General features: G+C 49.2%; 1 long non-coding RNA gene across 1 annotated transcript; it reads right to left on the bottom strand.

The window, feature by feature from the left end:
* Positions 1–1,679: 1,679 nt before the first annotated feature.
* On the bottom strand, positions 1,680–2,951 carry LOC139790010 (uncharacterized). Its single transcript, XR_011723340.1, has 2 exons — positions 2,763–2,951; positions 1,680–2,287 (listed from the first exon to the last, which is right to left on the bottom strand). It is a non-coding gene; the product is annotated as an uncharacterized lncRNA (long non-coding RNA).
* Between the last annotated feature and the right edge of the window lie 11,058 nt (positions 2,952–14,009).

Here is a 14,009-nt window from a genome sequence, read left to right as displayed (position 1 = left end):
TGTAGACAGAATTTAAAGTTCAAATTCATGACGGAGAAAACCAGATTATACCATAGCATCTAGAGGAAGCAAGGTGTGGTGATGAGAAGCAATACAGTGGAAGTGGAAAAAACCCCAGGATGTTTAAGAGATAGATTTCCAGTTTCTAACTCAAGAGCACTCTGACTCAATCCCCCTCATCATCCCTTTAGCAGCAGCTTGAGACAAGCTGTCCTTCACACACAATAGCTACTCCACTTTCCTTCTTGTGCAGGTAACTTCCTGAGAGTCCTGGGGAGAAAGTGGTGTGAAGACTGTTCCCTCTACATCCAGAGCCGATCTGCTGCATTTCATACCAAGGAACAAGGACAAGTAGGAGGGGACAAGAGAGCTATCTAGGAGGAGAATTCGCAGCTGCTAGGATGTTCTCAGCAGTGGTATCAGCTGACTCTCACACCTTGGTTTAAGAGCTGCATCAGCCCAACTTTCTGGGTTGTGCTCCTGCTGTCAGGTGGTGCAGAAAGATGATGTGTGCAACACCTTGGGGTGTGTTTTCCTGATATTTCCAGATATTTCACATCTATTACAAGGAAAACAGTAGGCAAGATTGGAACGATACATTGAAATTCAGGCTGTATTCATCAAGCTGAAAGAGCTATAGGAGGATTTTCAAGGTTTTTGAAAAAAAAACCAACCAAACAACCTGTAGGGGAGGTCAGGTGAACCTCTTGAGGCTAAGCAAGAGCAAATGCAGGGTCCTGCACCTGTGTCAGCCCAATCCTCACTATCCGTAGGACATTGTGGCTATTACTGAAACTTGGTGGGATGAATCCTACATCTGGAGTGCGGCTGTGGATGGATATAAACTGTTGAGAAGGGACAGGAAGGGAAGGAGGGCTGGAGGTGTTGCCCTCCGAGGTAAGAAATGGATTGGGTGAGAGGAGACGTCCCTAAACCGCCTCCATGAGCAAGTCAAAAACTTATGGGTAGGAATTAGAGATCAAGGCAACAAAAGATCAAGGCAACAAGGGGAAACTTGTGGTCAGAGTCTACTACAGGCCTCCCAGTCAAGAGGAACCTCTTGAGGAATCATTCCTACTCCAGCTACAGGAGGCATCAGATTCACAGGCTCTTGTCCTGCTGGGGGGCTTCAAGCACCCTGACATCGGCTGGAAAAGTGACACAGCAAGCTGTAGGCAACCCAGGAGACTCCTGGAGTGCCTCAGAGATAACTTTATCAGAGAAGAAATAGACACAGCCACCCAAGGTGAGGCAATACTGGATCTATTCCTCACCAATGGAGATGAGCTTCATCAGGGATCTCAAGACTGGAGGCAGCCTCGGCTGCAGTGGCCATGCACCAGGGGAAGTCACAGCACTTAAGGGTCACGAATGAGTCAAGGAACACAGTCAGGACCCTGAATTTCAGAAAAGCAAACTTCCAGCTCTTCAAGGAGTTACTCAACAGGACACCCCGAGAAACGGGCCTCAGGAACAAGGCAGAGGAACAGAGCTGGCAGATCTTCAAGGAACCTGTGCATGGAATGTATAGGATCTCACTCCCCAGGTGTAAGAAATCTAGCAAGGAAGAAAAGAAACCAGCATGGCTGAGTCATGATGCATAAGTCCGTGGAACTCGTAAGAGGCGTTCCAGAGTCTAGGGAGAACTGACTGGCGGCCTCACACAAATTCCCAAGTGGTTGAAACATCATCAAAACTTTATTACAATCTACCTCTACTTCTAATCTAACTACAACTCGCTTAACCATTAATGTGATCAGTAAATAGTCAGTCCATGTTTCACACCCTTCTCAGATCAAGGGCAGAGTGCTGCCTCTTCAAGGTCAAATCCCTCCTAGCCTAAGGCAGTACTTGCCACCTAAAGGAACCTTGTTTATTTGGAGGGAGGTTCTGGAACAGGCTGCCCAGAGGGCCCGGGAGGCTGTGCCTGGGGCAGCCCCTTCCCTAGCTGGGCTCGCACCAGGTGATCTTCAGAGGTCCCTTCCCACCACCTCTTGGAGTCCCTTGTTTGCCACAAGATGCCAGGCCCTGCACCTGGCACGGCCGTGGGACCTCTGTCAAGGACCACGATTCCTTGACACTCGCCGTTCTCCAGACAAACTGCGGCCTCCATGCTGAGGGCACCCTGTTCTCTTGGAGGAGGCGAGGATGTCACCCTTGGTGCTTTGACTTCGACCCTCAGCCCAGTCCCCCCTCTGTTGATGGCTGATGCTGCTACGCTTGTTGCCAGGTCCTGGGAGGCCGGGTCCTCCTGAGCTGCCCGGTTCTCCTCCTGCGCCACCTCCGGCTGCAAACAGAAAGGATACGAAGCTCATCACCTGCCCTGGGGACACAACCTGCAGGAAGCAGCAAAGCTGGTGGACAGAAGCGCTGAAGAGCTGCCAGCTCTGCCCCAGGGGCCCTCCATGTGCTGCTGCAAGCCCTGGTGACTGCCCCGGAGCAGAGGGGCGACACCAGGGGCATCCCTGTGTGCTCCTGCTCTCCTGCAGGGCGGTGACTGTGGAGCTGAGAGCACCCTCAGAGTCTGCCTGCCGCTAGGAGCACCCCGGTCTAATGGGAGGTGTCCCTGCCCATGGCATGGCAGGAGCTTGGGACTGGGGGAGCTTTAAGATCCTTCTTCAGCCAAACCATTTCACACTTGTATAAGTCTATGACTCTACGACTGACCTCTCCAACACGAGCGGGTGGGATTGGGAAGGCAGGAAAGCATTTCCAGGCAAGCAGAGCACAAGGGTGGGTGTACAGCAGGTCAGAACCAGCACCTTGTGCCCTGCCGCTGTTCCCGTCCAGCAGATCCTCTCTGCCAGCGTCCACGTGTCCCTCAGCAGCTGCCCAGGCACCACCTCCAGGGTCTCGTCTGCCCTCGCCTCATCCCGCTGCCTCTCAGGTGATGGTCAGGGGGGCCAGCGTTGTGCTTCCCTTCCTGGCAGCGGGAGTTAACGGGCCCTGCGCCCGGCACGGCTGTGGGACCGCTGCCGGGATCGGCTCCTTGCAGCACGCTGTGCTCCAGAAGACCTGCGGGCTCCACGCTGGCGTTGCTCTCTTCTCCTGGAGGAGGCCAGCATGTTATCTTCAGGGCTCGGAGCTCGGTCCTCACTCCTCCGCCCCCTCCTCCGCTGATCCCGCGGCGCTGCCGGCCTTCTGGGGCTGCGGGACCGGCCCCGGGACTGGCTCCTTCTCCCCTGCTGTTGCCTTGAGGAATTCCGCCCTGCTCGCCGGGGCCGCTCGCTCCTCCCCGGGGAGGCCGGCCTGTCCCGTTCGGGCCTGGCAGATCTTCCCTGCAGGGGAGCAGCACCCCGAGCCCTGCTCTGCTGCTGCCGCCGGCTGCCTGCGGAGTGCTGGGCCTGTCTGCGGCCACGGAGATCCCACCTCTGGAATCTTCGTGGGACCCTTTCTTGGGCTGCGGCGTGGCCATCGAGCTGCCTCAAGGGGGACCTGCTCCGGACCCTCTCTTGGGCCCCGATGTGGTGGCCATTGAGGGACTGAGCAGGAGGACTGCCCCAGAGCCTCTCTTGGGCCCCGATGTGGTGGCCATTGAGGGACTGAGCAGGAGGACTGCCCCAGAGCCTCTCTTGGGCCCCGATGTGGTGTCCATTGAGGGACTGAGCAGGAGGACTGCTCTGGACCCTCTCTTGGGCCCCGATGTGGTGGCCATTGAGGGACTGAGCAGGAGGACTGCTCTGGACCCCGTCTTGGGCCCCGATGTGGTGTCCATTGAGGGACTGAGCAGGAGGACTGCTCTGGACCCTCTCTTGGGCCCCGATGTGGTGGCCATTGAGGGACTGAGCAGGAGGACTGCTCTGGACCCTCTCTTGGGCCCCAGCCTGGCCATCAAGCTGCCGCAAAGGGGACCTACTCTGGACTCTCTCGATGGTCCCGATGTGGCCACTGAGTTGACGCCATGTGGACGTGCCTTGGACCTCGTCTTGGGCCGTGGTATGTCTGCTGAGCTGCTGCAAAAGGGATCTGCCCTCGACCCTCTCTTGGGCCTCAGCGTTGCTATCAATGTGCCACCTATGGGATGGGTGTGAGTGGCTCTCCCGGGACCCAGTCAGGCCACCAGGTTGGTCCCAGGTGTCAGGTCCTCGGGGCTGGGGGCCTACGGGGTGCTGCTGCCTCCTTTCTAGAGCATTACGTTGAGCTTGCTCTCGTCTGAAAGCCTCAACATCTGTGATCTCATATTGTTGGGGTCCCAGCTGACGGAAGATACAGCGAAGAGTCACGTGGCAGACGGGACAGGTGGCATTTGTTTGGATCCACTCCCAAATGCACTGAAAGCAGAAACAGTGCCAGCACCTGCTCACACAGGCTAGGTTCCTGATGCTGCCCCTGCAGATTGGGCAGGTGTTGTCAGAGATATCCAGCAGCGTGGGCGCAGGCATCTGGCTGGTGCTGGCAGCAGGGGAAGAGGAGCCCTCGGTGGCCAGGCTCTGCCTGTGGCCATGGAGACCCCACCTTCTTTGGACGAACTCTTGAGCCCCAGCATGGACACCAGCATCCTCACGCTGCGGTAGGCTCTGGACTGACTCCGAGGCCCTGACCTGGTCACCACCTTGGCCTGAGCTGGCAGGACTGTGAGGCTGGTGGCGTGAGGAGGCGTGGGGCTGCCTCCTTTCTGCAGCAATACGTTGAGCTCTCTGTTGTCTGTAGAGCTCAACATTGTGTATCTCGTATCTGTAGAGTCCCAGCTCTTGGAAGATACAGTCAAAACGCCTCCGGCAGAGGGGGCAGGTGGAACGTCTGAAGGCCCACTCCATAATGCACTCAAAACAGAAAGAATGGAAGCACCCACTCGTGCAGGATCGGTTTCTGATGGTGTCCTGGCAGATTGAGCAGATGTCCTCAGAGACATAGGATGGCATAGCCTGGGACACCTGGCTGGGGCTAAAAGCAAAAGAAGAGCTGTCCTGGGCTGCCAGCTCCTCCACCAGGTTGCCATGGTTTGCTTGGCCGTGGGCTGCCTGATCCTGGCCTGCAAGATGCTCCTGGTCTGTCAGAACCTCCTGGCCTGCCAGGTCCTGGACTGCTGGGACCTCATCCTGCACCACCTCCTGCTGCAAACAGAAGGGATACAAAGCTCATCACCTGCCCTGGGGACACAACCTGCAGGAAGCATCAAAGCTGATGGGCAGAAGCACTGAAGAGGTGCCAGCTCTGCACCCTGGTCTAAGGGGAGGTGTCCCTGCCCGGGGCATGGCAGTAGCTTGGGACTGGGTGAGCTTTAGGATCCCTCCCAACCCAAGCCCTTCCATGCTTCTCTAGTTCTATGAGTCTATGACTCACCTCTCCGGTCGGTGGATGCAGGAACTGGAAGTGCCGGAAAACGTTGCCCATCTCCCCAAGAAGAACAACACACAGATAGGGGGTGCAGCAGGTAGGGACCTGTGCCCTGGGCCCTGCCGGTGTCCCCGTCTAGCAGATCCTCTCTGCGCTCTCCTCAATCAGATTGCGGGATGGGGGTCCTTCGTCTCCCCTCCTGCAGACCACTGTCCTCCAGGCGTGAGGACAACCCTGTGACTGGTCAGGGCTGCAGCGGGCCTTAAATAGCATGTTGGAGTCATTGTGACTCTCTGGTGACGACACAATGTTGCTGGTGGCCGCACCCAGGAGACACGAGCCCCAGCCTTGGGGCTGGGGAGTGAAAGCCCCGACTGACAAGCGTACCGTGTCCGGTGCGGAGATCCCCAGTCCAGGAAAGAGATGAGCACAGTGGAAAGAGTCCAGGACAGGGTCTCGAGCATCTCTCTGATGAAAAAAGCTGAGAGTGCTTGTGGCCAAGGGAGCCGATGTGCCTTGAGCACACACAGGCCCCAATCAAGCTCCAGTTAGTTCTCCTGAAGTCTCTTAATCACCAGGAAGAGAAGGGGAGAGGAGAAAGAGAAGGTGGATGAAACGAAGGAGGAGGAGGAGGAGGGAGAGGAGTTTTTTGGAATGGTTACAGTTTATGTAGGAAGTGCCCAGCCCCCTGCTAGGATCATGTAAACTGACAGGGCACTGGAGCTATTCAGCATACACTGGAGCTAGTGCAGGGTTACCTTTATAATGCTGGAAATGAATAGCTACTTCTCGAGTACGAGTCTGCTTCAAAGGTGCATTCCTAAGGCAGTAACATGAATCACCTTTAGTAGGTGCCTGTTTCCAGTACTGTATCCTGTGAACCAGGACCCATTTCCATGTTTAGATTTTCAAAAGTAAAATGCCATCATTTTTTATTGATGAAGAAAGATTTTTTTAGATGATCTTGTTAATACGATCTTGATAATTCTAAGGGTACAGTTTCAGAATGAAATTAAGTTGAAGATTTTTTTAGCAGCTGAACGTGGGGCCATCTGAGCACTGCTCCACACAGCCCAAGGGAATGTAGGAAGTTCCCTGCTGGGTGGAAACACCCTCAGATACAATAAAACAAGGTTTGCACCACATCATGAGTATTCATTTCTGCTGTATATATTGCAGCTTTTGAAATTGTCTTTGCTGGTGTCCTGAGCAAATACATTGCTGGCCCCACCAACTACCAAAAAGGAAACTCGGTTCTTTTTGGGAACTGCTGGTTTCTGGAGGATGCATATTCCTGGTTACAATCAGACTCTGAAACCTCTCTATGAGGATACCCAAAAGAAGAAAGACTTTAAATGGGGCTCACAACCGCAAGCTGCTTTTGAAAGCATTAAACAGGAGATTGTGCAGGCAGGTGCTAAAGACTCAATCATCCAGGAATTGTAGAAGTGATAACAGATTGGCCAAAAGGCACACACTTTGGAATGCCACCAGAAAAAGTGGTAAAAGAGGCTAAAGAAGCACCACCATAGGACCAGCTACCAGAGAATGAGGAACAAGATGCTCTTTTCACTGGTAGGAAGCCATCAAAAGTGGGAAGCTGCTGGATGGAACCCTACACGACTAGTTGCAAGAACAGATGAAGGAGATGGTGAATCATGTCGATTTGCAGAGGTGAAAGCCATCCAGTTGGCTTTGGACATTGCTGAACAAGGAAAGTGGCCGAGACTTTACACTGACTCACGGCTGTTAGCAAATGCTTTATGGGGCTGGTAAAAGCAGTGGAAGCAAAACAACTGGCAACGTAGAGGTAAAGCTATCTGGGCTGCTGAACTGTGGAAAGACACTGCTGCTTGATTAGAGAAGCTTGATGTAAAAGTGCATCGTGTAGATGCCCATGTACCTTCATACTGAGCTACTAAGGAACAGTGAAACAACCAACAAGCAGATGAGGCCGCTCGAGTGTTCCAAATAGATCTGGACTGGGACCATAAAGGTGACCTACTTCTACCTGATGGGCCCATGACTCTTCAGGTCATCAAGGCAGGGACGGAACATACCCATGGGCTTGTGACCGAGGGGTGGATTTAACTTTGGATGCTCTTGCACAGGTTATTGTGACATATGCACCACAATGAAGCAAGATAAAAGGTTGAAACCTCTGTGGTATGAAGGGAGATGGTCGAAATATAGGTATGGGGAGGCCTGGCAAATCGACTGTATCACACTGCCTCAAACGCGCCAGGGTAAGCGCTATGTGCTGACAATGGTGGAAGCAAGCACAGGGTGGCTGGAAACGTATCCTGTGCCTCACACCACAGCCTGGAACACCATCCTGGGCCTAGAGAAACGAGTCTTGTGGAGACATGGTACAGCAGAAAGAACTGAGTCAGATAATGGAACTCTTTTCAAATGTAGTCTTATAAGTAACTGGGCCAAGGAACATGGTATTGAGTGGGTATACCATATCCCCTACCATGCCCCAGCCTCAGGGAAAATGGAAAGGTACAATGGATTGTTAAAAACTACCTTGAAGGCAATGGGTGCTGAACCTTTAAAAACTGGGACAAGCACTTGGCAAAAGCCACCTGGTTAGTTAAGACCAGGGTTCCATCAATCGAGCTGGTCCTGCTCACTCAGACCTTCTACACACAGTGGATGGGGACAAAGTGCCTGTGGTGCATGAAAAGAAGCTGCTAGGGAAAACAGTTTGGGTTTTTCCTGCCTTGGGCAAAGGCAAACCCACTGGTGGGGTTGCTTTTGCTCAAGGGCCTGGACACACTTGGTGGGTGATGATGGAAGGTGGAGAAGTACAACGTGTACCTCAAGGAAATCTACCGGTGGGTGAGAATATCTAATTCTTACTCGGCTAGCTTCATCAGTAGAGCATGGAATTTTGGGGGGTCATGAATTTATATCCCACATTGACGGCTACTATGTGAATTATTGCATAAACTAACAGTGTTCTGTGAGTCTTTTTCAGGATGATGTCGTGGTGATGAAACCAGAACTAGGTTCATCGACTGGCATCCAGTAACTTCTTCCTCAAAGTTAACACCTGCAGCCTGCAACTTGTGGACCATGGACATGACCGGTGACAATTGCTCCTTGTTTTAAGGGTCTGCTACAATAGATGAACATCTGCAATCATAGACTAAATTACTTTGTGGGTTTTGGTATAGAGAGATAGTCATAATTTGTGTACAGGTGTGTTCAGGGATAGGAGATAGTAAGGACTGGAGCATGAAGCAAAGGGTATGGAGCAAGGCTTGGAATGTCTTGGTTTGGGCTAGGAGAAAGGTGATTTTCTGTCTTGTTATTTTTCTTTCAGCTAGGCCTCTTGTCAGTAGCTGCACTCGCTGAAATTAACAGCAAGTTTCTCAGTCAGCGTCTGCTTCTAGGACTGATAACACTCAGTGTTTACAGCTACAGCTAGAGACTGGTATGCAGAACCGAGGACACTGCTCAGTTCTGAGGCACATTTTGCCCTCCAGAAGGAGAAAAGGAGTAAAGAGATGACACGTGCAACCCTCCTTTAGGGAGGGGCGGGCAAGATAAGTGACCAAAATTGACCAAACAGAGTAGTCCATCCCATACACGTCATACTCAGTATAAATTGGAGGGATCACGAGGGTCAGACCCCTTCCTCCTTCCCCTTCTTCACCTGTCCCCGTTTGCTTTGGCACCCTGGAAGGATTCCATCCGTTCGTCTGCCTGCGGTCCTGATCCGTGCCAGCCCATATCTGTGTGTTCCTGCCTCCAGTTCCCAGCTGCTGCTGACTCCAGGAGTCCAGCCTGGACTTTCCCAGGGCTGCCCTGCAGCCTCAGTGGTGACGTGAGAGATACTGGGGGAAATGGGAGGGGAACGTGGTATCAATTTTCCTCTCTATTTGTCTGTATGTTTGTTTAGTTTCCAACCCATAAGTCTCTCCCCCTTATTCTCTCTCCTTTCTTTTTCAGGGAGGGGAGAGGGGTTAATAGAGAGCAGCTGTCATTTGGTTTAATTGCCAGGCCAGTGTTAAACCGTGACAATTGCATACTTTGCTAACAAAATTTATGAATTGGCTTTTGAAAGTCAGTGTGGAAAAGAGTCAAGGTCAAAACTATGTTAGAATTATGCGTGGGTTTCCTCACCTAGCCTCTGCTCTGCAGCATCTTTTTAGAGGTGTTTAGTTTTAATTCTTTCAAACAAGCCGCTTATGACTCTGCATATAAAGTGTATGAAGTATGAAGCCTAAGTGTCTGAGATTTCTTAGACATTTTTCTGTTTCTAATCTTAAGTGAACTGTGATGAAATTACGGACAATTTGGAAAATCACAGCCTACATTGAAATGAGCAGACTTCAACACAGGAAAGGGATGAAGAGGTAATCGAAAAACAGAACTTACAATTTGAAAGCTGTGCTCATTTTTAAAAATACCTTTGCAGTTAAAACTTAATTGTCTGGTTTTTCTCATTATACCAGTGTATAATAAGAATACATAAGAATATATAATATATATAATACAGAATAAGATTTAATAAGAAGCTGGTGGGGACAGAGGCAAGAGCACCACAGTAACTGCTCTTTTCTTTCCTGTAACCCGCAGTTTGGATCATCTGGTTGCTCTGGTTTTGTCTTTTAACTGAGCAAGAAGCTGAGGGGAAGAGAGATGATGTCTTGCTTGCAGGGGGAAGGCCAGCTTGAAAATAAGCATCTTTTTCAACATTGTGAAGAGAGAAACAGCTTACTTGGGGTGTAGGAAAAAAAAAAAAAAAAAAGATCTTACCGATTCTTTGGCATCTCTGTGCTCTACTCCTTGCAAATCCGTTAGTCCAATGTATTTTTGAAAGCATGTCATGTATTGTATTTTTCTGGCTTGTATTTTTGGGGGAAACCTTCCCAAATGTTTCTCTACCAAAATCTCATACAGTAAAAGTATCTCAATTGAAGACTGCCTGGGTTTACTTCCCTTCATTTAAACGATGCTTTTGACATGGAATTTTGTAGAGAATATAACAGTAGAGACACTGTGCTTTGCCCTACTACAGTTTTTGGGAGAGACGGTCAGATGGTATCAGCTCCCACTTGGTCCATACTACTATAGCCACCGTGTGGTTTAAAATGTGGACACTGCTGCACAGGGAAGTCCCAGTATCTCTTGTAGGGAATCTGTATAATTAAAAATACCATCTTTGGGTTGGAATGGGATTCTTCAGTCTAGCTGTGGCCATTGCAAAATTATGCTGGACCTTGGCTCAGTCTCAAGAGAGGAAGCTGAAAGGATTTGTACAATATTAACTCCAGCAAAACAAAGTGCAAAAAAGGCAGCAGGTTTTTTTTCCAGGAGCTCCTTCTGTAGCATTTCATGAGGTCCAGGTATTTTTGCTTTACTGTGTAGTGGGTCAGTTTCTGCTCTACAGGTCTAAGCACTCACCACTGAAAGCAAACAAACAGTTTTGGCCTGGAGAAAGACTTGTGCTCATTTTACTTCCCCAGCCCAAGTCTATGAATAGGGAAATGACAAGAAGCCTTGAAAGGGAAGCTTCAAGAATGCCGCACTGCTGAAGGACAGGAGAGATAGCAGCCAGACAGTTTGCTTTTTGGGTTTCTGGACTTTGTCTGCTGTCCCATTCAACGTTTCCATCTTTTTTCTCATCCCACTCAAGAACAGCTGTACTGTACTGGACCAAAGTCTCCTGGTCTCCAGAGGTGGTAAGTCCTTAGAAAGCATAAGAAGACTGCAGAAATAGGCTGCTCAAGTTTTTGACTTGTTGATGGCTGCTGTTTAGGGCCATCTCCTCTCACTCAATCCATTTCTTACCTTAGAGGACAACACCTCCAACCCTCCTTCCCTTCCTGTCCCTTCTGAACAGTTTATAGCCATCAACAGCCACACTCCAGATGTAGGATTTGTCCCACCAGGTTTCAGTAATGGCCACTATGTCATAGCCTTCCAGCAGCACAGTGCCTTCCAACTCTTCCTCTTTGTTGCCCATACCGTGGCCCGTACCCGTCTTCTCCAGGACAGGCCCCAGCATTTCGGCAGCACAGGCAGAAGGGAGTGGAGTGCAGCTGGAAGGAACCTGCAACAGACATCTCGTCCAGCTGCCCAAACGCTTCCGAGCTGACCAAGCATCACATTACATCGCACTGAAGGCTCCTCAGCTTATTGAGTCTCACTGTTGTGTGGAAACCTCAGGGCCGGACAGTGACTGACCTCTCCAACACGTGCAGTGTGAGCAGGGGCTCCCTGAGGCGTGGGAGGGGCACCTCCAGGTCACCCAGCTGCTTGACAGTGATTGCATGGAATTTAAATTCAAGACTATATAACTGCACAACTTTAATATCTAATGCTGGTTTCTAGAATTACAGAGTTATAGGATGGTTTGTGTTACTGCACCTATTACAAAAGCAAGGCAAAAGAGAATGACTTCAGATGTACTGAAAATTGGCATCCATAGATGACTTTACTTTTAGAGAGAGAGGAAATTTGGTACATTTAAAAACCTATTATCTAATGGCATTAGATTAACTAAAGTTATGCAACTTCCCCCAAGATAATAAAGCAGAGATACTGATAGGATTTCATGTTGCAGGCTGAAAGAGGCCCACGACACATTTTACCTAACAAACCCAAGTGAAAAAAACATTCAGAAGACTTATGAAGCTCACTAGTAATATTTTACAATAGCAGGAGTTGTCAAACTCCATTTTTTCAAAGTAACACGCATAAATTTAAGTGCTGTATGTTAGTTAGTTTTTACTAGTCTACATTTCGTAAGAGTAAAATAAATACCACGGAGCTCTATGTGGTTCTTCTCAAACAGCATAGAGTCTGCTACGAATAAGTCCAGTCAAAGAAATGATTCGTACATCCTGCTGCAGCTCTCTAAGCAAAATCCTTGGGGAATTATTGAAGGTTCAGCTACAAGATGGCCTCTCTGCCATGGGCAGGGACACCCCTCAGCTAGACCAGGTTTCTCAAAGTCCCATCCAAGCTGATCTTGAACACTTCCAGGGAGGGGGCATCAACAACTTGCTTGGGCAATCTGTTCCAGAGGCTCACCACCTTTGTACTGAAGAACTTCTTCCTAAGTTCTAGTCGAAACCTGTTCTCCTTTGCCTTAAAACCATTTCCCCTTGTCCTGTCACGGGACAGTCTTAATAAAATTCACCCTCCAGCCTGCCCATAGGTTCCCTTCAGGTATTGGAAGGCAGCTAGAAGGTCCCCTCCAGAGGCTTATCTTCTTCAGGCTGAACAGTCCCACCACCCTCAGCCTCTCCTCATAGCAGAGATGCTCCAGCCCCCGTATCATGTTTTTGGCCCTTCTCTGGAGTCATTCTAAAAGATCTACGTCTGTCTACTGGTGGGGGTGAAGCACAGCTATCTATTCTCAACTTACTTGTTTTCGTAAAAGCATCCTACCCATCTAAATGAAACTATCACTCCCTTCTGGCATTACTTAAGGAAGAGAAATAGGCTGCAGAGTCTACTATGACGTGATGTTACTATTGAATTGTGCATCTCTTCACAGTACTTGCTGTTATGCATCTCTACAAAATGAAATTCTTCAGAATAGTTTAACTGCAAGATGTTGAATGGGCTAATTGCTACTGAAGCTGAAGTATCTCTAGATTCTAGCAACCCATTCTAGCATCCCATTCAGTGGGATGTGACTCCCACTGAAGACTTAGTTGGCCAAAATGACAACTTATTCTGAGATTAAAAGACATTTACATGCCCTAGCACTTGCATACTAGTAGAAGTACCTCCTCACTCATCTCCTCTTGAGGGACTGTCCCATTGGTTATTCTGCAGGTTCCCTCCTGCTGACAAAGATGTGAAAGGATCAGGCTTTCAGACTCCAGAGAGTACTTTCAGAGACTTGTTTCCATTGAGAACCTTTAATGTGTTTCCAAGAGCAAAGCTTTGCTTTTGATGCAACTTACCAGAAATGGGAAGGTTTAAAGGTGGCTCACTTCTCATACCTGTGAAATGCCTGATCCCTTGCGAGCAAATGCAGTGGGCTGCTGCCAATTTTAATGAATTTAGTGAAGAGCAGAAAACAGCACCAGTAAGCTGGTGGGAAATGAGTTGCAAAACATGGCTTAAAACTAAGTTGTAGTCTTTATTGTAAGATCCATCACTATAAACGAAGCCTCAGTGCCAGTGAAGTGACAGAAGCTTCTGTAATATCTTTCGCCTCATAGGCCTCGGTAAGGGGTAAATTAATAACACGATCTGGGTCGTTTTCTGTTCCCACAGATTTTCTCTTTTCCTGTGAAGAAACTCTACCTTCATTACATAACAGCAAAACTCCTATTGGCAGCCCAGTCATAAGTAACTTTTAGATTATTTTAAGGCTCAATTTTAAAAGCAAGAAATGATGCTACTCAATTTGGGCAAGAAGGAAAACAGCAACATCAAGGCTTAGTGACTTGTCTGACAATTTTGCAGTCATTCAGAGGCAAAACAAGGATTAGGATGTTTTAGTTCCCTTTCTAAAGCCATTTGAACACGCTGTTTCTGTGTCATGTGAGAAACTGGCAGAGCCTAAGAATCTTGTTTTCTCCTGCAACTTTAAGAAAGTTATTTGCTTTGGTTGCTTGGTTTCCAGCATGGCCACAAAATGGCACAATGGAGGAAGTACTTTCAGTATCACTTAGTTATTACTGCAATCTAAGAAAGACTTTTTTCCCATACACTTTGCTGCTTATTTTTGTCACATACCACCTCAGAGAAATCCA

This window comes from Heliangelus exortis, chromosome Z, assembly GCF_036169615.1.
Source record: "Heliangelus exortis chromosome Z, bHelExo1.hap1, whole genome shotgun sequence".
NCBI lineage: Eukaryota > Metazoa > Chordata > Aves > Apodiformes > Trochilidae > Heliangelus > Heliangelus exortis.
This window is presented reverse-complemented; position numbering and strand designations above follow the sequence as displayed.